The sequence below is a fragment of the Leucoraja erinacea genome, chromosome 30 (assembly GCF_028641065.1).
Source record: "Leucoraja erinacea ecotype New England chromosome 30, Leri_hhj_1, whole genome shotgun sequence".
NCBI lineage: Eukaryota > Metazoa > Chordata > Chondrichthyes > Rajiformes > Rajidae > Leucoraja > Leucoraja erinaceus.
Window position 1 is genome coordinate 15316061 of NC_073406.1, and position 22253 is coordinate 15338313.

At 41.6% G+C, this 22253-nt stretch overlaps 1 protein-coding gene across 3 annotated transcripts in view; it reads left to right on the plus strand.

Annotated features, from left to right (window-relative positions):
• The first annotated feature begins 2625 nt into the window (after window positions 1–2625).
• The window catches only part of mib2 (MIB E3 ubiquitin protein ligase 2), a 123476-nt gene continuing 103848 nt past the window's right edge, over window positions 2626–22253 (plus strand). Inside the window, exons 1-3 of one of the 3 annotated variants that reach the window (XM_055659519.1) lie at window positions 3074–3434; window positions 9873–10052; window positions 15181–15296. The gene's annotated coding sequence lies outside the window, so the exon portion shown is untranslated. Of the gene's footprint in view, window positions 3435–9872; window positions 10053–15180; window positions 15297–22253 lie in introns of all 3 variants that reach the window. The other 2 variants (XM_055659523.1, XM_055659518.1) reach the window with 2 other exon arrangements.

The window sequence follows — 22253 nt, forward strand, 5'->3', positions numbered from 1 at the left end:
TCTATAATTTACACTAATCAGTCCTCTTGGTCACCTTTTTAAAAAAAAAAAAATCTAAATTGCTAGATTTTAAAATGTTATATAAAACACAAGATAATATTTAAAAGAGAATAGCAAGAGTTTATTCAGTTATATAAAGAGTAAGAAAGAGGCAAGAGTGGAAGTTGGACCGCTGGAGAATGATGCAGGAGAAGTAATAATGGGAATAAAGAAATGGCAGAGCAGTTGAATTAACTTTTTTGCATCAGTCTTCGCAGTGGAAGGCACCAGCAACATGCCTGAAATTCAAGAGTTGGGGTGGAAGTTAGTGGTGGCTATTACTAGGGAGAAGGTGCTAGGGAAGCTGAAAGGTAGATGAGTCACCTGGACTGGATGGATTGCACCCTAGGTTCTGAATGAGGTGGCTTTAGAGATTGTGGAGGCATTGACAGTGAGATTTCAAGAATCACCAGACAGGAGAGGTCCCAGATTGGGAAATTGCCAATATTACCCTGCTGCACAAGAAGGGAGCAAAGCAGAATAGTGGGAACTACAGGCCAGTTAGTCTGACTTGGGTGTTTGGTAAGTTTTGGAGTCCATTATAAAGGATGAGGTTACGGAGTACTTAGTTCACAATAAAATAGACGGCAGCATAGCTTTGTGAAGGAGAGGTCTTGATTGACAAATTTGTTGGAATTCTTTGAAGAAGTAAATAGCAGGCAGACAAAGGAGAATCAGTAGATGGTGTTTACTTAGATTTTCAGAAAGCCTTTGGTATGGTGCCACACATTAGGCTGCTTAGGAAGATGAGATCCCATGTTATCAATGGACAGATACTAGCATGGATAGCAAGTTGGCTTTATGGCAGAAGACAAAGAGTGGCAATAAAAGGGACTTTTTCTGGTTGGCTGCCAGTGACTAGCGGAGTTCCGCAGGGATTGGTGCTGGGTCCGCTACTCTTCACGATGTATATTAATGATTTCGATGAGGGGTTTGAAGGTTTTGTGGCCGAGTTTGCGGATGATACGAAAATAGGTGGAAGGGCGGTAGTGAAAGCAGGGTCTCTGCTAAAGGACTTGGACAGGTTGGGAGAGTGAACAAAGAAGTGGCAGATGGAATATAGTGTAGCAAAGTGTGGAGTCATGCATTTTGGTAGTAGGAATAAAGGTGTAGACTATTTTCTAAATGGGGGGAGAATCCAGAAATCAGAGGTGCAAAGGGACCTGGGAGTGCTAGTGCAGCATTCCCAAAAAATGAATCTGCAAGTCGATAGACAATAGGTGCAGGAGTAGGCCATTCGGCCCTTCGAGCCTGCACCGCCATTCAATGTGATCATGGCTGATCATCCCCAATCAGTACCCCGTTCCTGCCTTCTCCCCATATCCCCTGACTCCACTATTTTTAAGAGCCCTATCTTAGCTCTCTTGAAAGCATCCAGAATCGGTAGTAAAGAAAGCAAACTCAATGCTAGAATTTATTTCAAGAGGGCTTGTATACAAAAACGGATGTAATGCTGAGGCCGCATTTGGAATATTTTGGGCACCATATCTGAGGAAGGATGTGCTGGCTCTGGAGATGGTCCAGAGGATGTTTACAAGAATGATCCCAGGAATGAGTGGGTTAAAGGAGGTTTTAATTCTGCAGAATTCTTTGCCATAGAAGGCTGTAGAGGCCAAGTCAGTGGATATCTTTACGACAGATAGATTCTTGATTTGTACAGATGTCAGAGGTTATGTGTAGAAGGAAGAAGAATGGGGTTAGGAGGGAGAGATAGGACCAGCCATGATGGAATGGCGGAGTAGACTTGATGGGCCAAATTGCCAAATTCTACTATCACTTATGACATTATTTGATTTCCAGACAGAACCCCAATGTGGACTATCCCTACCCAATCCTGAAGCAAATAAATCCTGCCTCAGAATCCATTCCCATAAATTTCCCACCACTGATATAAGACACAAAAGCATGTGGTTTGCTGACTTATCCTTGCTGCCTTTCTTAAAGAAAGGCACCACATTAACTATCCTCCAGTCCAATAGTATCTCGCTCGTGGCTAAAATAGATACAAACTTCCCTATTTTCCCCATGATAAACCTGGTCAGGCCCTGGGGATTTATCTGCCTTTAAGTGTTTTGATCCTCCACCCCATCACTGTTCCCTCCTCTGAACTCTCCAACATCCACAGTAAATACAGAATGACTAGGCAAGGAGAGAATAGGTCCCCTTAAGGATCAATATGGTGTCTATGTATGAAGCCGCGGGAAACCTCACCCATTTCCAGGTTGATCCTTGGGGTGGCCTATGTTCTCCTTTGCTTTATATCTGATTAGAATCTGTTAGGGTCCTCCTTTATCTTATCTCAGGGATTTTTCATGCACCCCACCCCGTCTTCCTTATAAAATTTGAGGATTTAAAATATAGAATAATTGTAAGATTTTTTAGGTTTGAATTCAAGAAAAGAAAAGCTGACAAGGAAGGGTACTTTCACAATTTAGAATCTATTAAATTAACGCTCCAACACGAGCTCCAGAGAGCTTGTCAGCTGTGTTCGTGAATTAATGAAAGTATTTGCATTAAAAAAAACTAAAGGTTACAGATATCTTGCATTCCATATAGACTATGCTTTGAATGAAGAGCGGCATTTTTATTTGAATTGTTTGCTCAAATCCAATGCAGGAACAATAATACTTGAAATTCCTTTATAATTATATTATCAAATTCATATACAGTTGGACTACTATCCGTAACGTTACAAACATTAAACGTTACATATAACTAAATCATCAAGAGCAGAAATAAACGGTCACCCAAACTCTGTTTGGTCCGTAAGAGTGACCCTCACTTTATCTCTCGTATCTGCCTTACTCTCTTCTCTGTCTTCGGCCCCTGACAATGCCCATGCAGCTCGTTGCGGTGAATTCCCAGGCAACTACATTGATAGACAAATGCTGGAGTAACTCAGGCAGGCCAGACAGCATCTCTGGGGGGGAAAAATGAATAGGTGACCCTTCTTCAGACGGCTTTGCACTCCACCACTGTTGCTACATCTTTTATCTCTTTGTCCCTGACTGAGATGTAATTGCCACATGTTTGTGGGAACCCCCCCTTTTGTTTCCATCTTCCCCGCCTGACAGTATCTCTGACTCTCCCCGCCGCCCCCTTGATGCTGCCTCATTTGCTTCTCTTACTTTTCATACAAAAATTGCTGGACAAATTGATTAATCCGAGTTGTTTTCTGGCGAATCCAGAGAAATCCGTGGTGAGAGCGTTAACCGTGCCCAGTCCTGGGAGGAGGGTGAGATGTGAAGAGACGATGGGCGAAGGCGTGCAGAGGTTCCGTGTCCCGGCGCCGGCGGAACCTTTCACCGTGACGCGCATCTGAAACCGGCCGGCGCTCCGTCCGGTTAACGCTTCCCCCGACAACAGCCACCCCGGAACGCGGCGCGGGATGACGGGTGAGTGAAAGGCGGCGGCGGCGGCGGCGGCGGCGGCGGCTCCAGCGGGCGGGCGGCGAGGCCGAGGCCGAGGCCCAGCTTCCTTCCCGAGCGGACTGCGGAGCGGCAGGGCGACGATGGGGCGAGTAACAGCAGTGGCAGCCCTCGGCGGGGACGGGGCGGTCGGTGGTGGGGGTCTGGGCAGGGCTCAATCAGAGTATAGTGGTGGGTCTGCGATATACTCTGCCCAGAGGAGGAGGAAGAGGTGGACACAGGGAACTGCAGATGTTGGGCTAGTGAGCAAAAAGCACGGTGTGTTGGAGTAACTCGGTGGGCCAGGCAACATCTGTCGAGACAAGAGGGCGACGTCTCTGCTCGGGACCCTTTAATCGGGGAGGGGGTGGACAGAATGCTGGGGGAGCGAGGGTGTGTGAGGCCCTTGTAGGGCTGGGTGGTGGGAGAGTCAGTGTGGGTTGGGTTGGGGGTTGAAGTGGTAATTGGGGAGGGACGAGTCCAACTCGGCACATGAGAGGAAGTCAGCTGGCTCTGCTTCATGCTCTGGCAGTCGGGAATACCGTTGATAGCAGAGGTTGCAGCTGGAGGTGTAACCCCTGCTGTCTTTCAATCCGTTTGTAACAGGTCAGGGAACCGGATCATTGTGACCAAGACATCAAATCCCTCTTCCCTTTTTTGTTGACTGATTCTCACAGCTCTGAACAATAGTTGAGAAAATAGACCAGCTTGTGTTCCTTTCACATGCCTTATGGTTTTGTTTTGTTTTGTTTTGATTCCAATGTGTGGGACCCCAGAAGAGGCCTCCTAGCTGGCAGATGTCCATGTTCAAAAGTCATAGATTCTTCTTGCTAGACCTTCTGCTGATACTGCCCTCTGGGGCATCTTACTGTGACCCGGTCACGGCCTGCTTGTAGTGGCAATATTCTGGCCTTTGGTTTGGTAGAGCTATTTTGGTTCTGTGAGTTGATTGTGGAACTGCTGGAGTTCAATTGAAAGGGTTAAAAATAAGTTATGATATCTCGACCCCCCCCCCCCCCCCACGTGGGGCCCTTCCCCAATTATATGGATTGTATTGTGAAAAGCCTTGTTTTGCATACTATCCAATCAGATCAGATGATACAATACAAAAGTACCACTGTCAAACTCGAATATAATAGGTAGAGCAAAGGTGAAGATAGAGTACAGAATATAGTCCTCAGCATTGTAGTGTACCAGTTCCATAGACAAAGTCCAATGTCCAAAATGGAGTTGCGGTGAATTGGACAGTACTTATGGCAGGACAGTTAAGAAGCTTAATGACGGAGGGGAAGAAACGGTTCCTGAATTTGGTGTTGTGTGCTTTCAAGCTTAGGTATCTTCTGCCTGATGGGAGTGGGGAGTAGAAGGAATGCCCAGGGGGGGACAAGTTTTTGATTATGTTGGCTGATTGATAGTGTAGATGGGGTCAATGGTGGGGAGTCTGGTCTGTGTGATGGACTGGGCTACTTCCACAACTCGCTGAAATTTCTTGCAATCTTGGGCAAAGCTGTTCCCAAATCAAGCTGTGATGCAACCCAGCTTTCTATGGTGCATCAGTAGAGGTTTGTAAGAATTGTTGGAGACAAGTCAAATTTCAGTCGCCTTAGGAAGTAGAAGTGTGCCTCTTGACTGTCGCTCAGGTGTAGTTGGTCCCCAACAAATCCTTGGTAATAGTAACACCAAGGAGCTTGAACCTTCAACTCTATGAATCAATGAGAAGGGATTTGTGAAAATTACTAGCACCTTCTTGATTTTGCCAACAGTAGAAGGAGGAGCAGGATATTTGGTCAGCACCAGAATAGTGGCTTTAAAAATATAAAAGTTAGTATTTGGGTCACTGGTCTATCAATGTGTATCTCATTCTCTCCAAGTTAAACATGTTCTTGTGTAGACACTCAGCTGGGAGAAAGTATAAACATACTCAATGATGAAATGTTAAAGGCCCTCCCATTAAGTTGAGACATGACAATCCATCTCCCTTCTCGTGGCTTCTTCTTTGGGATGTTAAAAATTCTTTGTTCGGATGTTAATCCAAGAAATCAACCATATCTTAATCAAAGACAGTAAAAGGTTTTTGAATTAAAGGATTATGGGTCCAAACCCATTCCAGGAATCTTCAGGACAGAATCTGGCCTGTCCAGTGCAGAGCTTCTGTGAGAGTACTGGATTGTTGCATGGGCTGTATGGCCAAAGAGATGGTAAATCAAGGCATTAGTCCCCTTGACGAGATGTAAAAGATCCCCTGGCACTGTGCAACTGAGCGTTCACTGGTGGATTGGGCTGCTTAAATAACTGCAGAAGGATGGGTTGTCCTATCTTACCTCACCACTATTTATAGGATTTTGTTGCGCACAGAACTACATTTCTCAGCATTGCTGCAGCATCTGCTCTTCGAAAATGTTAGATTGACTGCAATCTGTATGAAATGTTTAAAAGTATAAAAGGCACTGTTTAAATGCAAACTTTCTCCCCTCAGTTCTGTTAACAGAACATTGATGATTCAGCTGATGCCTTAAGGGGCAGCACAGTGCCTTGCAGCACCAGGGTTCGATCCTGACTGGTGTTGTCAATGTGGAGTTTGCACGTTTTCCCTGTGATTGTGTGGATTTCCTCTGGGCGCTTCAGTTCTGGGTGCATACCAAAGATGCGTCGGTTTGTGGGCTAATTGGCCTCTGTAAATTGCCCAGAGTGTGTAGACAAGTGCGATAACGTAGAACTAGTGTGAATGGGTGATTGATGATTGGCGTGAACACAGTGGGCTGAAGGGCCTGTTTCTATGCTGTATAACTAAACTAAACTAAACTATAGGTGCAGGTCTGTTGAAGTTCCTTCTTGAACCACCATTAATATAGCACCTTTAATACAACATTTCCTGCACTGCTACTCTCACCCCTCTCTTGGACAGGACAAGGGTAAGAGTTCAAAGGTACACAAAATTGCTGGAGAAACTCAGCGGGTGCAGCAGCATCTATGGTGCAGCATCAAATTGGAGCAACAGCACCTCATATTCCGCCTGGGGACCTTGCGTCTGGATGGCATTAACATTGAATTGTCCCAATTTTGCTAGCCCTTGCTGTCTCCTCCCCTTCCTTAACCCTCTAGCTGTCTCCTCCCACCCTCCCATCCGCCCGCCCTCGAGCTCCTCCTCCTCCCCTTTTCCTTCCCTTCCTCCCCCCCCCCCCCCCCCCCCCCCCCCCCATCAGTCTGAAGAAGGGTTTCGGCCCGAAACGTCGCCTATTTCTTTCGCTCCATAGATGCTGCTGCACCCGCTGAGTTTCTCCAGTAATTTTGTGTACCTTCGATCTTCCAGCATCTGCAGTTCCTTCTTGAAAACAAGGGTAAGAGTTCACTTGGTCCTCACATCACCCACCATCAGACGCATCTTCCTGTCCTAGTCCTTTCAGCATTCCAAAGGGGTTGTCCCTGGTTCATTCTTCCATCCCCACCTTCACTCTGTGCTTCATAACACTTTGCAATTCTCTGGACTCAAATTTTGCAACTTTTTCATTCCTCTGGCTGTGTTCTCAATCTCTAACTGTCATTATTAAATGTGTTCGTCCTTGCAGCCCCATTAATGCAATGACCACATGGCCTAATTTACACTTCTCCCCAGGGACACCGTAGTGTTGCCCTCTATCTGTAACACCCAAAAAACCCTGGCCGCGGTCTTATTTTACTCCTGACATCGGGCAGAAGGTAAAGGAGTGTGAAAATTCTTACGTCCTGATTCAAGAACAGCTTCTTTCCAACAACCATCAGTATATTGAACACTACGAACCCCAATTAAACTCCCAATTACACTTGTTGCAGTTGCACTCGGAACTTTGTTGCACTCGGAACTTGTCCCTTTGTTTTGTTTTGCACTATATATTGGGTTTTTTATTTATTGAATTTTCTGTTGTTGTTTAGTATATCGAGTACTGTGCCTGCAAATTGCCTGCAAATTTATTGCGCTGTCGCAAGTTAGAATGTCATTGTTCCATTTCAATACATATGACAACATGTAACTCTTGTAATTCCCCACCCTCTCTCTGAAAAATGCTCACCCCCCTGTACTTCAATTTGTTTATGTGGCTTCAATGAGGTCGTGGCAGTCGTATGCATTCAGGCAATTATAATTTAATTCCAGGTTGCGTCAAAATGTTTACAGCAGATTGCTTAAGATTTTTAAGGTCATAGAAGTAATGAGCATATTGTCGGTGGAGAGATTGCTTAGTAAACTCCCCCAACAATTTGGTTATTTTTCATTTGTTTGCACATTTTGCAAATGAAAGATTATAGTTCAGTGACTACAGAGGTTTGCATTTGAATTCCAAGCCTAGCCTGTCCAACCTTTCGTCTTAAGACAACCATTGCAGATATCAGTCCAATAAACTTCTCTTAGCTGCTTCCTGCTCAATAATATTCTTTTTATATAAGGAGATGAGTGTTGTACATTGTGCTGTGGATATTGGCTCATCAATAAGCTTAATAACAAATATCATACCTGCTCTTGCTCTTAATTCCCCCGCGCGATAAACAATAACATTGCGTTAGCTTTCCTAATTACTGTCTAATCTTACATGGACCTACTGCAAAGTATGCACAAGATCAGCCAGGCGTTCTGCATCTCAAAGCTCTGCAGTGTATTACTGGTTAAACATTACTAATAATATAAGATGTTTTCCTGCCAGAATGGGAAAAAATGCATACTTTCTATATTATACTCCAGTGGGGAAGCACATAGTGCTGCTGAACAGCTCCAATGACCCAGATTCAATCCTGACATTAGGTGCGGTCTGTGCAGAGTTTGCATGTTTCCCCCGTGACAGCATGAGATTCCCTTAATTGTTCTGGTGTCTTCCTGCATTCCAGAGATATGACTTGGTTCATTGGCTACTGTAAATTGGCCCGGTATAGATGGGGCAGGTGAATCAGCGGGTAGTTAAGGAGCATTGGAGAGAGAATTTGGTCATGAGAGGGAATTGAAGAAGTGGAACTAATTGACTCCTCGGAGAGCAGGCGTAGTCTCGAATGGCCAAATTACCACCTTGTTTGTTATACAGATTCAAAATAATCGTCAGCAAATGCAGCAACTATTCCGATATGTGACCACCTGCACCACAAGTTCCATTTTCCACGAAAACATTCAATTTGCCATCTTGCTACATTCTGTCTGGAAATTCCCCATTAACCGCAACGCATGTCACTTCAAAGAACTACAATAAATTGATCAAACGCGACTTCCCTTTCACAAAACTATGTTGACTTTGTTTAATTACATTGAATTTTTCAAAGTACCCTGGTATAACATCTTTTGCAACTGCTGATATTTACTCTCTGACTGGTCATAAGCTAATTAGCTAGTAGATTCCTTCTTTCTGTTTCCATCCCCTCTTTAATAAATTATAGCATTTGCTGTATTCCAATCTCTTCGGACCTTCACCAGATCTTTGGAATTTGGAGAAAATGAAAACCAATCTGCCAGTTGATTCTCCCCTCTCACCTTAGAGGGGAGAATCCAATTCCTGGGATGTGACCTCTATCCTCTGAAGTGAAGACCGATGCAAATTACCCGCCATTTTCTTGCATTCCATTATTAATTCCCCAGGCATGCTGACTGTAGAAAAAAAATCAGGAACGGGGTACTGATTTTGGATGATCATATTGAATGGTGGTGCTGGCTAGAAGGGCCAAATGGCCTAATCCCGCACCTATATTCTATGTTTCTATCTGTTACTGGGACTGGAGGGTCTGATTTATAAGAGGAGGCCAGATAGGATTGTCTTTGTCCATGGAGTGGAGGCTGAGAGATAACCTTACAGAGGTTTATAAAATCATAAAGGGATTAGATAGGAAGTGAATGGTCACCGTCCTTTCCACAGTAGGAATATCAAAAACTGGAGAGCTTAGGTTTAAGGAGGTGGGAGGCTTGAAGGCAACTTTATTACACAGGGTGGTGTGTATTTGGAACAGGCTGCCAGAGGAAGTGGTGGAGGCGGGGTACTGTTACACTGTATGACATTTAAGACTCACTGGACAAGTACTCAAATAGGAAAGGTATGAAGAGAATTGGGTCACACGCAGGCTAGAGGGACTAGCTCGATTAGACATCTTGGTCGGCATGGGCGAGTTGGGACAAAGGTCTGTTTCCTTGCTGTATAGCTATATTAATTTGTGGGAATTTTCTTTTAAACTGTAGTTGTTAGAAATCTAAAATTTGAGGAAAAAAAAGTAGAGTGGTGGAAATACTTAGCAGTTCAAACTGCATCTGTAGGAATAGAAACAGAATTAACTGCAGTCAAAGACCTTTTATCAAAATAGAGATGCGGCAAAAGAAGCGTGTTAATCTGCAGTAATGGCGGGGAGGGGATGTCTCGGTTGTAAAGTAAGACTTAGAGAATTTACTGCTCTACTTGGTATCTGACAAGTTCTTTATATTTATAGGTGACAGTCCGTAGCATCAATAATTACGCTGGTTCCTTCTCACTGACCGCTGAAGGACTGAATCCAGTTGTCCCCGTTGAACATTGTACCTGTGTTTAATTACCACAGGTATCCTTTACGTAACTCACTGGAATAATGGATATTTGTTCTATCTGTTACTTCTTCACAAAGCAATATATGGTGAGTGAATTTTATATGTTGATATTAATTTCCTTTGGATCTACGTATTGTGGCTTGGTGCTAAAACTGGAAATTTACATGTTTGTTTGATTTTAATTGGTGATCTGTTATTGAGAACATTTGTTGTCAAAGTCATAAATTGATAAATTAAGTTGGGCCCGAAGAACAGAGATCAAAGAATGATAAAGCAGAGACCGAGCTCATTCTCCCTTCATGCCAATCACTTTATGTGCATTAATTCTGTGTTTCTGCGGAGTTAACAAAAATAATTTGGATCCCAGTTTTGTTTCAGTCATATGGCATCAAATGTCAAGGTCTTTACTACGATTGATTTTGGCAGCATTGCCTTCAGTGTTTGATTAACAGACTTGACTTGGCCTTTTGTCACAACCCCATTTAGTGCAGTAAGTACATTGTTTTCTCAGGGTGTAGTGAGCTTGCTATTTCGGAATTTTCTGTTTAAATAGTTTTGTTTACCTGCAGAGAGATTCTAACATGATGGGAGAGTAGCTCGGCAAGCTCTGAGTTAGTGCTTATCATGCCTAGTTTATGAACATTCTTAAAACTTACGTTCAAATAATTACTGCTGGAAAAGGGAAAAATGGACTTCCATTTTCAGTTGGCTTTTCAGCCAATTCTGAGCTTGTTGCCAATGGGTTGACATGAAAGTGCTCAAGAGATGATACTGTTTTACTTGATTGTGCCTTTAATTATTTCTGTGTCAGTGGAATACTTACCGAATCAAGGTTATCGGGCTGTTACAATTTCTACAAACAATGTTTTTCTCTTTGCACTTGAATGCCTTGATTGTACCAGTATAGTATTATCTGATTTAATTGCATTGCACACAAACAAAATATGTTCATTGTATCATAGTACACGTGGCATCAATAGACCAATATCAAGGTGTGTCTGAAAGTTGAAAGCATTGGCTTAAGGTGAGAAGAAGGAGGTTTAAAGAGGATCTTATGGTTAATACATTTTGTACAGTTGGAATGAGCTGCCAGAGGAGGTAGTGGAGGCAGAAACGGTACAGATTTTAAGAGGCAGATGGACAGGCCAAAGGGGATGTGAAATTAATGAAGGTGTGGGATTAGTATAAACACGCAGGATGGACAGCACAGACCTGATTGGTCACCACTTCTATGTTCTATCTCTTGCTTCACCATGGACTTGTTTTGTTATGATTGTGCGTTTTGCACTAATAGAAACATAGAAACATAGAAAATAGGTGCAGGAGTAGGCCATTCGGCCCTTCGAGCCTGCACTGCCATTCAATATGATCATGGCTGATCATCCAACTCAGTATCCTGTACCTGCCTTCTCTCCATACCCCCTGATCCCTTTAGCTACAAGGGGCACATCTTAACTCCGTCTTAAATATAGCCAATGAACTGGCCTCAACTAGCTTCTGTGGCAGAGAATTCCAGAGATTCACCACTCTGTGTGAAAAATGTTTTCCTCATCTCGGTCCTAAAAAGATCTTTTGATTGCACAGGTTTTATTTGGGAAATGTTATGTTTAGTTTATGTATAATTTGTGTTTGCATGTTTTTGCATGAGTCCAATAAGGTTTTTAATTGCACCCATACCTAATTATTTTCCCAGGATTAGGAAGTCTAAGTCTAGAGATCACAGTAAGGTGAAAGGGAGAAGTTTAAAAGAGATCTGAGGGATTGTTCACAGAGTTGTGAATATCTGGAAAGCGCTGCCAGTAGAGGCAATTCAGGCAGATCCAATAACAACATCTAAAATGCATTTGGACAGGTACTTGGATAGGAAAGGCATTGTGGGATATGGGCCTAATGTGGACGTGTGGGATTAGTGTAGATAAGTATCACAGATGGCGTGGATGAAAGGGCCCATTTCTGTGCTGTACGATTTTATAACATAACAGCTGGCAGTGGTTATCATGTACTCTGGGGTCTCCACAGGGGACAAGAAGGACCCCAGATAATTTGCTTCCTTCTGCTCTCTCCTCTTTATTTGAGAATTTGTTAGTGGAGGCAGTTACGATACTAACGTATAATAGGCATATGGATATGCTGGGTTATGATCATGTGCAGCTGAGGTGATTAGCTTATCTTGGCATCATGTTTGGAATGTACATCATGGGCTGAAGGTCCTGTTCCTGTGCTGTACTGTTCAATGGTGCACCATGCTTGATTTAAAACTTGCTCCATGGTACAAACCAATATTATTGCAATACATTATGATTTCATCCGGCACATGTGCAATTTACTCCATTGTGTTTCCATCCAAGTTGTACTGGCAGACCGTTCTGAAGGCATGAAATAAGCAAGACAGTATTTACACTGGCATAAAATAGTTGATCAAATTTGCCCCGACATGCACACTGTTCACCACATTTTGTTCCTTTAATGGGTTTAATCTTCAGTTAATAAAATTGAAGAGACTGTTCAAAGAAGGAACAGTTTAAATCTTCCAGTCATTCAGCTTCTAATTATGTATGCTTGAGCAACGCAGTACACAATCCATCCCAATTTAGACTTTGCATCGAATTATTTTTTTACCTGTTACTACAGCAGGTTAAGTTTAATATGCAATCATCTGGGTGCTCTAAATGTAAAACATACTTCATGAACCACATGAAATCTGTACTCATACCCTGGAAGTTGGTTGCCAAATGCAATAATATGAAATAGTTTTAAGAAGCAGTAAGTGAATAATACAAGGGGTGGATGTTATTGCTGGATCAGAGGACTGAATATTAACTAAAATTAAAAGTAAGGGGCAAATACTTTTATTTGCACAGCTCTACACAATGGTTTTGGATTTGTAGTCTGTTGTTTGGTACATTGATTGCATTGAATGATGGCCACATTTGATCAGCGATAGTACGTCGGAACTGCATCTGTTGCAGGAAGAGAGTTTCGGCAGGTTCAATGACTGAATGTTAAAAATACTTGATGCTTTTCACAAATAATTTTTTCCCTAGCTTCCTACAACATTCTCGGAGACACTTGACAACGGATATTTGTCCCCTCTTATTAACTTTAAGACCACTGGCACCTCTGTTGTAATGTGAATATGTTTCAGGACATCAATATTCTCTTCCCTGAATTACATAGCTCACACGACCTTCACAATAGTAATGATAGACAAGGAATATTCATTTAAGACCTTGCCTTTCTCCTGAGGCAAATGTTAGTGAATCATATAAAATTATTGACCCCAAAAAATGCTTTGAATACTCAGGCAGGCAGCCTCAGGCAGGCAGTCAGGCAGCACCTGTGGAAAAAGAAACTAGCGTTAGCATTTCAGGTTATTGATATTTCTTCAACAACCTGAAACATTAACCCTGCTTTTCTAACCAGTATTTCTGGTGCTTTTTTCTTTTATGCTTTTCCAATCATTTGGAAAAAAATGTTAATTCTAAAAGTGTTTTGAGAAAGATAATGTTTTTTGGCACAATGTTGCTCACAGAAAAGTGCATAAATAAATGTTCTTTGTTAGATCCTAGATAATGCAATTGCTAGACCGGTCTATTTACATTTTTGATGCTGACTCGGCTACTGATCAAGATTTTATGAAGCAAAATGTGGATAAATGTGAGGTTACGTGGATAAATGTGAGGTTATCCATTTTGGTGGCAAAAACGGGAAAGCAGACTATTATCTAAATGGTGGCCGATTGGGAAAGGGGGAGATGCAGCGAGACCTGGGTGTCATGGTACACCAGTCATTGGAGGTAGGCATGCAGGTGCAGCAGGCAGTAAAGAAAGCGAATGGTATGTTGGCTTTCATAGCAAGAGGATTTGAGTATAGGAGCAGGGAGGTTCTACTGCAGTTGTACAGGGTCTTGGTGAGACCACACCTGGAGTATTGCGTGCAGTTTTGGTCTCCAAATCTGAGGAAGGACATTATTGCCATAGAGGGATTGCAGAGAAGGTTCACCAGACTGATTCCTGGGATGTCAGGACTGTCTTATGAAGAAAGACTGGATAGACTTGGTTTATACTCTCTAGAATTTAGGAGATTGAGAGGGGATCTTATAGAAACTTACAAAATTCTTAAGGGGTTGGACAGGCTAGATGCAGGAAGATTGTTCCCAATGTTGGGGAAGTCCAGGACAAGGGGTCACAGCTTAAGGATAAGGGGGAAATCCTTTAAAACCGAGATGAGGAGAACTTTTTTCACACAGAGAGTGGTGAATCTCTGGAACTCTCTGCCACAGAGGGTAGTTGAGGCCAGTTCATTGGCTATATTTAAGAGGGAGTTAGATGTGGCCCTTGTGGCCAAGGGGATCAGAGGGTATGGAGAGAAGGCAGGTACGGGATACTGAGTTGGATGATCAGCCATGATCATATTGAATGGCGGTGCAGGCTCGAAGGGCCGAATGGCCTACTCCTGCACCTAGTTTCTATGTTTCAAAACTGTGTATATGTTGGGTATTAGTTCACCTAATTATCATTATATACTTTATCTAAATGAAAATAAAATTTATAAAGGCATTTCCAATTTGGGTAATGCTTCGAACAACAAACAATCTCTCTGAAAGTCATGAAAGTGCCTGAAAGAATATGTGATAATGTTCCAATTTCATTCAGCTAAAGCAGTGACTGCTCTAAATGAGGCAGATGAAACTGCAAATGCTGAACTCTTATGTAAACTTAACTGCTGGAAGAACTGAAGAAGGGTCTCCACCTGAAACATCACCCATTCCTTCTCTCCAGAGATGCTGCTTGTCCCGCTGAGTTATTCCAGCTTTTTGTGTCTATCTGCTGGAAGAACTCAGCAGGTTAGGAAAATTCTGTGGAGTGAATGGACAGATAACAAATTGTTTCCAAACCTTTCTATCGTCATGCTAAATACATTTTTAGTTAATTTCCAGTTTTGGATTGAGCTATTTCAACTTTATATTTGCAGATGGAACAAGGGAGGTAATTTTTGGTTGATAAATGGATAATATGGCCCAGCATTTGATTGAAAATGGTAGAAGCAGGGGAGTTCAGCAACTAGTCAAAGGCTTGAAAAACAGTAGGAGTTTAGTCTGGAGAGAAGTGTGAGCTCATTGTCTGTAAAAGTACGTATAATTCTTTTGATTTATTTCCAGAAATATGCATCTGTAGCTGATCTTTGCATCTTTTTTCGATTTACATTTCACAGCCTGTGTTGTTAAAATCTGCCAACTCATACCTAATAAATGTCAGAATTGCTACACTAAAGAATGGTTACCAAGTCGATAGCACGGTGCATCAGTGTGGTGAACAACTATACTTTAGGTAGGACCTCCCGAATTTGACACACAGACTTAACAGATTGAAATACGCAGATAAGGTTCAGCCCATCTGACCTGTATTTTCTCAAAAGTTAATGCTTATTTTGCAAACTGAAGGAGCCAAATAGCGAGTGACTAAAGATCGATTGATCTGACATCCATTGTTGATAAACTGTTAGAATCAATTATTATGGGGCCGAATCGCTTAATTATGCCCCTATGTGTTATGGTCTCAAGAGAGTGACAGCAGCACTTTGGAAAAATCGTAATCTAATCAAACAGGGTCAATGTGGCCTCGTTAAATGGAAACTGTATCCAACAAATTTGTTGTTTTTTATTTTTATTTTGAGGAAGTCTTAACTAGAGTGGGCAATGTGGTCTTCCAGGTGGTTCAAATAAAGTTTTTTGATTGAAAGCTACAGGTCAACTCCTTCCATCAATCACCCATTCACACTAGTTCTATGTTATCCCAGTCTAGCAACTACTCCCTGCATACTTGGCACAATATACAGAGGCCAATTAACCCACAATATCTTTGAGATGTGAAAGGAAACCGGAGCACCCAAAGGTCACAGGGAGATCGTGCAAATTCCACACGGACAGCACCCAAGGTCAGGGTTAAAGACGCTGGGTCTCTTTATTCTTTCCTCATGGGACCAGGTTAAGTTGCTGGTAATTTAGATGCTCGGAACCTGAAGCTGTCTATCATCTCTACATCCACTCTGTTGATGAAGGCAAGGTTGTGTTCACAACCTAACCTGGTTCTTTCACATTAATGTGATTAAGAAAATACATCAATGTATTTGCAGGCATCTGACAAGCTCTGGCATGTCTGTGAATATTCTCTCAAATTTCAACAGATATGTTAGAATACTTTCTATAGAAAGTCTTCTGACTGATGAATCTCAGCCAGGTATGGCAACTGCTCTGCTCTTGACTGCCTGAACTTGCAGAGAGTGGTGAGCATAACCCCGTTCATCACTACCTTCCAGTCCATCGTCATGGGGCATTGAATCAGGAAGGCAGGAAATATCATCAAGGATGCCTGTCACCCTGGCCATTCCCTCTTCTCTCTTTACCTTCTGGGAGAAGTAATGAAATGCTTGAAAGTAATGCTTGAAAGCTTGGATGTCAAGACTAAAGAACAGTTTCTTCCCACTGCTCTCAGACTCCGGAAACATTCACCTTTTTTACACAACTCAGAAGTGCTGCATATTCTTTCTTTTATATGAGAACATTTGGTCTTAAAAGAGAAAATGTGATTTTGGTTTTGGGTTTTTTCCAACCTAATAAAGTTTGTGTAGCTGTTAATTTTTTGTATTGGGAATATCCAAATCATTGGTGGTATTAGGTAATTGTTCAACATCTTCTTAAAGCTATCATCGTTAGGGATATCCGTATGCTTAAGAACATTTTTATGATATTTTGCACTAACCATAAAATTATTTTATTGCTTTAATACTCCACCTCGTAAATGTGCAATAATTGTTCATGATTGCCAATTTAGTTGTATGTTAATAAGATTGCTTACAGAAGGTAAATGCAGGGTCTGTTTCATATCTGGTTTTTGCATCGTGCAGTATTAGCTTTATTGAGTATAATGTTGGGGAAACAATCTGGCTGTTATTCTTTAATTGTCAGTAATTTGGTTATGAACTAAAAAGTTGAGGGTCTAATTGACAAAGGCACCCAGAATGGAACAATGAAATTCTTACTTGATAAGCTTTAAAGGCCCATTAACACAATAACACAACAAATAAATATATAATATTCTATAACACGATAAATTAATGATCACTGACACCCTTGCTTCTATTAGCCATTATTTTTCCACAGACACACACACCCAGATGAACCTATGTAAAACACGCAGCCTCTGTCTCAAGTGTTGTATAAGATCCAGTAGTTTCTATATACTGGGAATAGTTGTAATAGTTCACACCCATGTGTCCTATAGTTGGCCAGTATCTGGTCAATGCAGAAAAAACATTTCTGTGAAGCTTCTAATCAAAGCACTGCAAAAGCTACACTGGCTCGGCTGCTGCTTGCATGATTACTTAGCATGCACACTTTCATCAGAACTGCACTCTGAACATGGCTCTGGTTACTAACAATAAAATATATGTAGCTGTTCTGTTGTGCGACTGAATTTTGGGCAGCACAGTAGCGCAGCGGTAGAGTTGCTGCCTTACAGTACCAGAGACCCGGATTAAATCATGGCTGCAGGTGTTTATCTATATGTCGTTTGCACGTTCTTCCCGTGATCTGCGTTGGTTTTTATCCGAGATCTTAGGTTTCCTCCCACACTCCAAAGACGTACAGGTTTGTAGGTTAATTGGCTTGGTATAAAATGTAAATTGGCCCTAGTGTAGGATAGTGTTAATGTGTGGGGATCGCTGGTTGGTGCACACACGGTGTGTCAAAGGGCTTGTTTCCATGCTGTATCTCGAAACAAAACTAAATAGACTATGTGGATGTGTGTTAAATTAAAAGCTTAGCTTGTTCAGGAGCATGTCATTTATTGAGGACAGCGTCGAAACTCTTGTTATTACTGCTCAGGTAATCTCTGAAGACTGTGTTCATGTTAAAATAGATAATTGCAAGGAATATCCTGTATCGATATTGTAATTTCATATTTGTGATTTAATAATCGAGATAGTTTTTGCACCATGCCACACCATCTCCCATTCTGTTTGTTTAATAATTGTCCAAGGTGTCAGTAATGTACTCTAGCTTGTAAAGTGGTTCAGCATGAAGGGGCAATCTACAAAAGCAAATGCCTCGAATTGTAGTACATGTTGCACAGTTGCGTGCATGATAAGGCAACAGAATTCTCACGTTCTCATTGTTTTTATTCAAAAACTGTAAGGAACTAAGGAATCCCATATTCAGAATATTTTTGATCAACAATTCCTCCCTTCCCAACTGACTGACAGTTTCTGAAGTAGGAATTGACTACTTGTTTTCAAGCCTCCAGGATAAAGAATTGTAAAGATTTGTGTGGAAATGTTTTTCTCTTCCCAGTCCTAAGTAGTCTCTCCCTTGCTCAACGATTGTGAGCCTTGGTCCAGACTCGGTTAGGGGACACTTCCTCCCTCCATACAACCTGTTAACCTCTATAAAGATTTAAAGTTTCAAGGAGATTTCTTATTCCTTTAAACTTTTGTGAACAATGGTCTAGTCTAATCGGGAAAAACAACTCGCATTGTGCTACAGATTTTTCTCGTGTCATTTTTTAATGCTTTTTTGCCTATCATTATCATGGTTTAAATCAAAGATCGACACAAAATGCTGGAGTAACTCAGCGGGACAGGCAGCATCTCTGGCGAGAAGGAATGGGTGATGTTTCGGGTCGAGGCCCTTCTTCAGACTGATTTAACATGCTTTTAACTTTTGTCTTTTGCAAATCTTGAAATCGTGCCCTGCAAAAGAGGTCCATAGTAGTGATATTCATCAAGGAAAACTATTTACTGACACCAGTTTTTAGGGCATACAACTATGTATCTTCCTCATCCAAAAATGTTCACATGTCATGGTCGGATTCAATGAACTTCAGTTTGCTGACGAACCTATTCCATAGCATTTTACCAAATTTAATCTGGAAGTTAATATTTACCCTCAATAAACACATTGTCCTCATCATCACTCTTGGTAACTTCACAGAAATAGTCAGTCACGTTTTGTAAAGTCATAGGTACACAAAAAAGCTGGAGAAACTCAGCGGGTGCAGCAGCATCTATGGAGCGAAGGAAATGGGCAACGTTTCGGGCCGAAACCCTTCTAGTTGTCACGTGCAAACGCCGTATAGATAAACACCTGCAGCCATGATTTAATCCGGGTCTCTGGTACTGTAAGGCAGCAACTCTACCGCTGCGCTACTGTGCTGCCCAAAATTCAGTCGCACAACAGAACAGCTACATATATTTTTTTGTTAGTAACTAGAGCCATGTTCAGAGTGCAGTTCTGATGAAAGTGTGCATGCTAAGTAATCATGCAAGCAGCAGCCGAGCCAGTGTAGCTTTTGCAGTGCTTTGATTAGAAGCTTCACAGAAATGTTTTTTTCTGCATTGATCAGATACTGGACAACTATTGTTTTGTAAAGTTATGATGGCTTTCCATTCACAATCTGCACTTGTCCATGTATCTAGTAATTGTTCTAATTTAAAAGACAAGAAAGGTTTGTTTGCAGACTTGTATAATGCGTCACAAAGAGCTTTCATTTCCTTCCTGTGTCACAAAGTCTCCAGCTGTCATAAGCTCCTTGATAAAACTACATTTGTAAAACGTGTGTCAGCAGTGAATTATTATGCTTGCACTTCATCAAATGTTTTAAACTATTCCAGCAGAAGTAGACAGGATCGACTCCACTACCAGGCGAGCTTAAACACAAACCAGTGAAATAGCACCTTGTATTTTGCCTGGGTCAACTACAACCCAACACCTACCTCCTAATTCTCCAATGACACTTCTTCCACCTACAGAAGCATTGTTTTGGTTGTTTTCCCCAAATGCCATTTTGATTTTTCTCTGAATTCAGGACATTTGATATTTTGTGCAATGCATTAGAAACATTAGTTGCCTTTTTCATTATCACTGATTTGGAGGTAACATCACTGTATCAGTGGACCTCGACTTCCTAATCAACAGAATACTATCAGTACAAATTGGGAGCAACACTTCCTCCTCAATAACCATCAGCATGGGAGCACCTTAAGGCTGTGTGCTTAGCCCTCTGCTCTATTCACTCGATACCCTTGACTGTGTAGCTGGACACATTTCCCACTCCATCTTCAAATTTGCTGACGGTACCACTGTTGTTAGATGAATTACAGATGGTCATGAGTCAGAGTATAGAAGGAAGATTGATTGAATGGTGCCAGAACAGCAACCTTTCTCTCAACATCAGTAAAACCAAGGAACTGATCGTTGACTGTAGAAGAGGAAAGTGTAGAGTCCACCCACAAACCTACCTTAATTGGTGGGACAGTGGTGGAGAGAGTCAAAAACTTTAAATTCCCTGGAGTGCATATCTCTGATCTGTCCTGGACCCAGCATATTGATGCAATCAGAAAGAAAGCCCAACAATGCCTCTACTTCCTCAAAAGATTGAGAAGAGTTGGTATGTTGATGACTACTCTCTTGAACTTCTATAGGAGTACAGTAAAGAGCATGTTGACTGGTTGCATTATGGCGTGGTTCAGCAACGCGAACACCCAGGAACAAAGAAGACTGCAAAAAAGTAATGAAGACAGCCCCGTCCATAAAATGCTCTTGGTTATCAAATCAAAGCTAACAAACTTTGGCTTGTTGTTTCCCCAAAAAGAGAAGGTTCTAGGTTTGATGCCTGGTGAGTATTGTATTTGATTATACTTGAGGAGTGGACCATGTTCCACAATTATCTAAAGTCTCACTTGAGCCAAGAAAGAAAAAAGTTGACCATCCTCCTCAGTAATGATCAATTTTTAGGAACTTTTTAAAATTTGCAGCTGTGAAGATTGGGCTTTGTCTGTTGTGCCTCTGTTAATTTCCCATATCTCACCATAAAGATACATGCATAGAATAAATATTTGAATATGGTTCTGAAGGGCCAAATACAACACAGCATAGGGTAACTATCTAGCCGGAAATTATTCTGTGAATTAACTGGGTGAGTAGGAACCACATTGAGAAACAGGCTCTATGGATTCCCTTCAGTGAAATCAATAACAATTGAACCATCTGCACAAGTGTCCTGTGGAAATATCAGTTACACTATTTTTGAAAAAAAAAGAATTACCAAGACAATGCCATAAAATCTTTGTTCCCATTTCTCAAGTTTTGAGTTAATATTTGTATGCAATCGTGCCTGTACGTGGAGAACTAACTTTATTCAGATTGGTCCTTGATATAATTGCACTTTCATTGCCATTCACAAAGTCTATTTTTGTAACATTGAAGTTCTAATGGTAGATTCTCCTTTCAGCATTTGCTGTAGGTAGTTTAGTGAGAAGCCGGGAGAAGATGTTTATGGGATGGAGGTGAGGGCACATGCTGACAAAGTATTGGCAATTACACTATTTGGAAATCAGATTTTAGACTTTAGAGATACAGTGCAGAAACAGGCCCTTCGAGTGCACTAACCAATAATAACCTACACACTAGGGATAACTTACAATTTTATCAAAGCCAATTAACTTGTACGTCTTTGGCTTGTGGGAGAGCATCCGGAGAAAACCCACGCAGTCACAAGGAAAACGTACAGTACAAACTCCATACAGCACCCATAATTAGGATTGAACCTATGTCTCTCGCACTGTAAGGCAGCAACTCTACCACTGTGCCGCATCATACATCAATGGGCCGCCCCAAGCTTGATCCCCAGCTTTTTTTGAACAATTTCTTCATCTTGCGTTTCCATCTCATTTTCTACATGTAGTTCTGCTTTCTTTCGGTCACATCCACCCCCATTCCAATCAAAATAGTCCTTTGTTTATTACCAAGACATTTTGCCTTTGTCTGGGGCTGGATGGCATTTCTTTCCTAACAACCAGTACACAAATGCTCTGCTGCTAAATGTAAAATGTTTTCACGTTATTGTAAATTTGCAATTCACTGCTGAATAAATCTGAGGAAATTGTGCGTGGAGGTGTAATGCATTAATGTCAGCCTTGAAATTCAAATGATTCAATTCTGTCCACTACACGGGAGATGCATTCTCTTTCCAAAGGCAAGGAAGTACCAAAGTCTTGAAATGTCTGTATTTTTTGCATTTCTATTTTTTTTTTTAAATATTTACAGTCAGTGGTATAATTAAGCGTTTCCCACTTTTCTTGCCTTTTTTTTTTAATGCATTTGATCACTGTATCAATGAAATGGGAGTGAAAGTCATAATATCCTTGCCTTATTAGGTATGTCTCCAGGCTCAGTACACAAATGTGACTGTGTAGGGAACTCTTTTATCATTCCTGTCACTCAGGGTGAT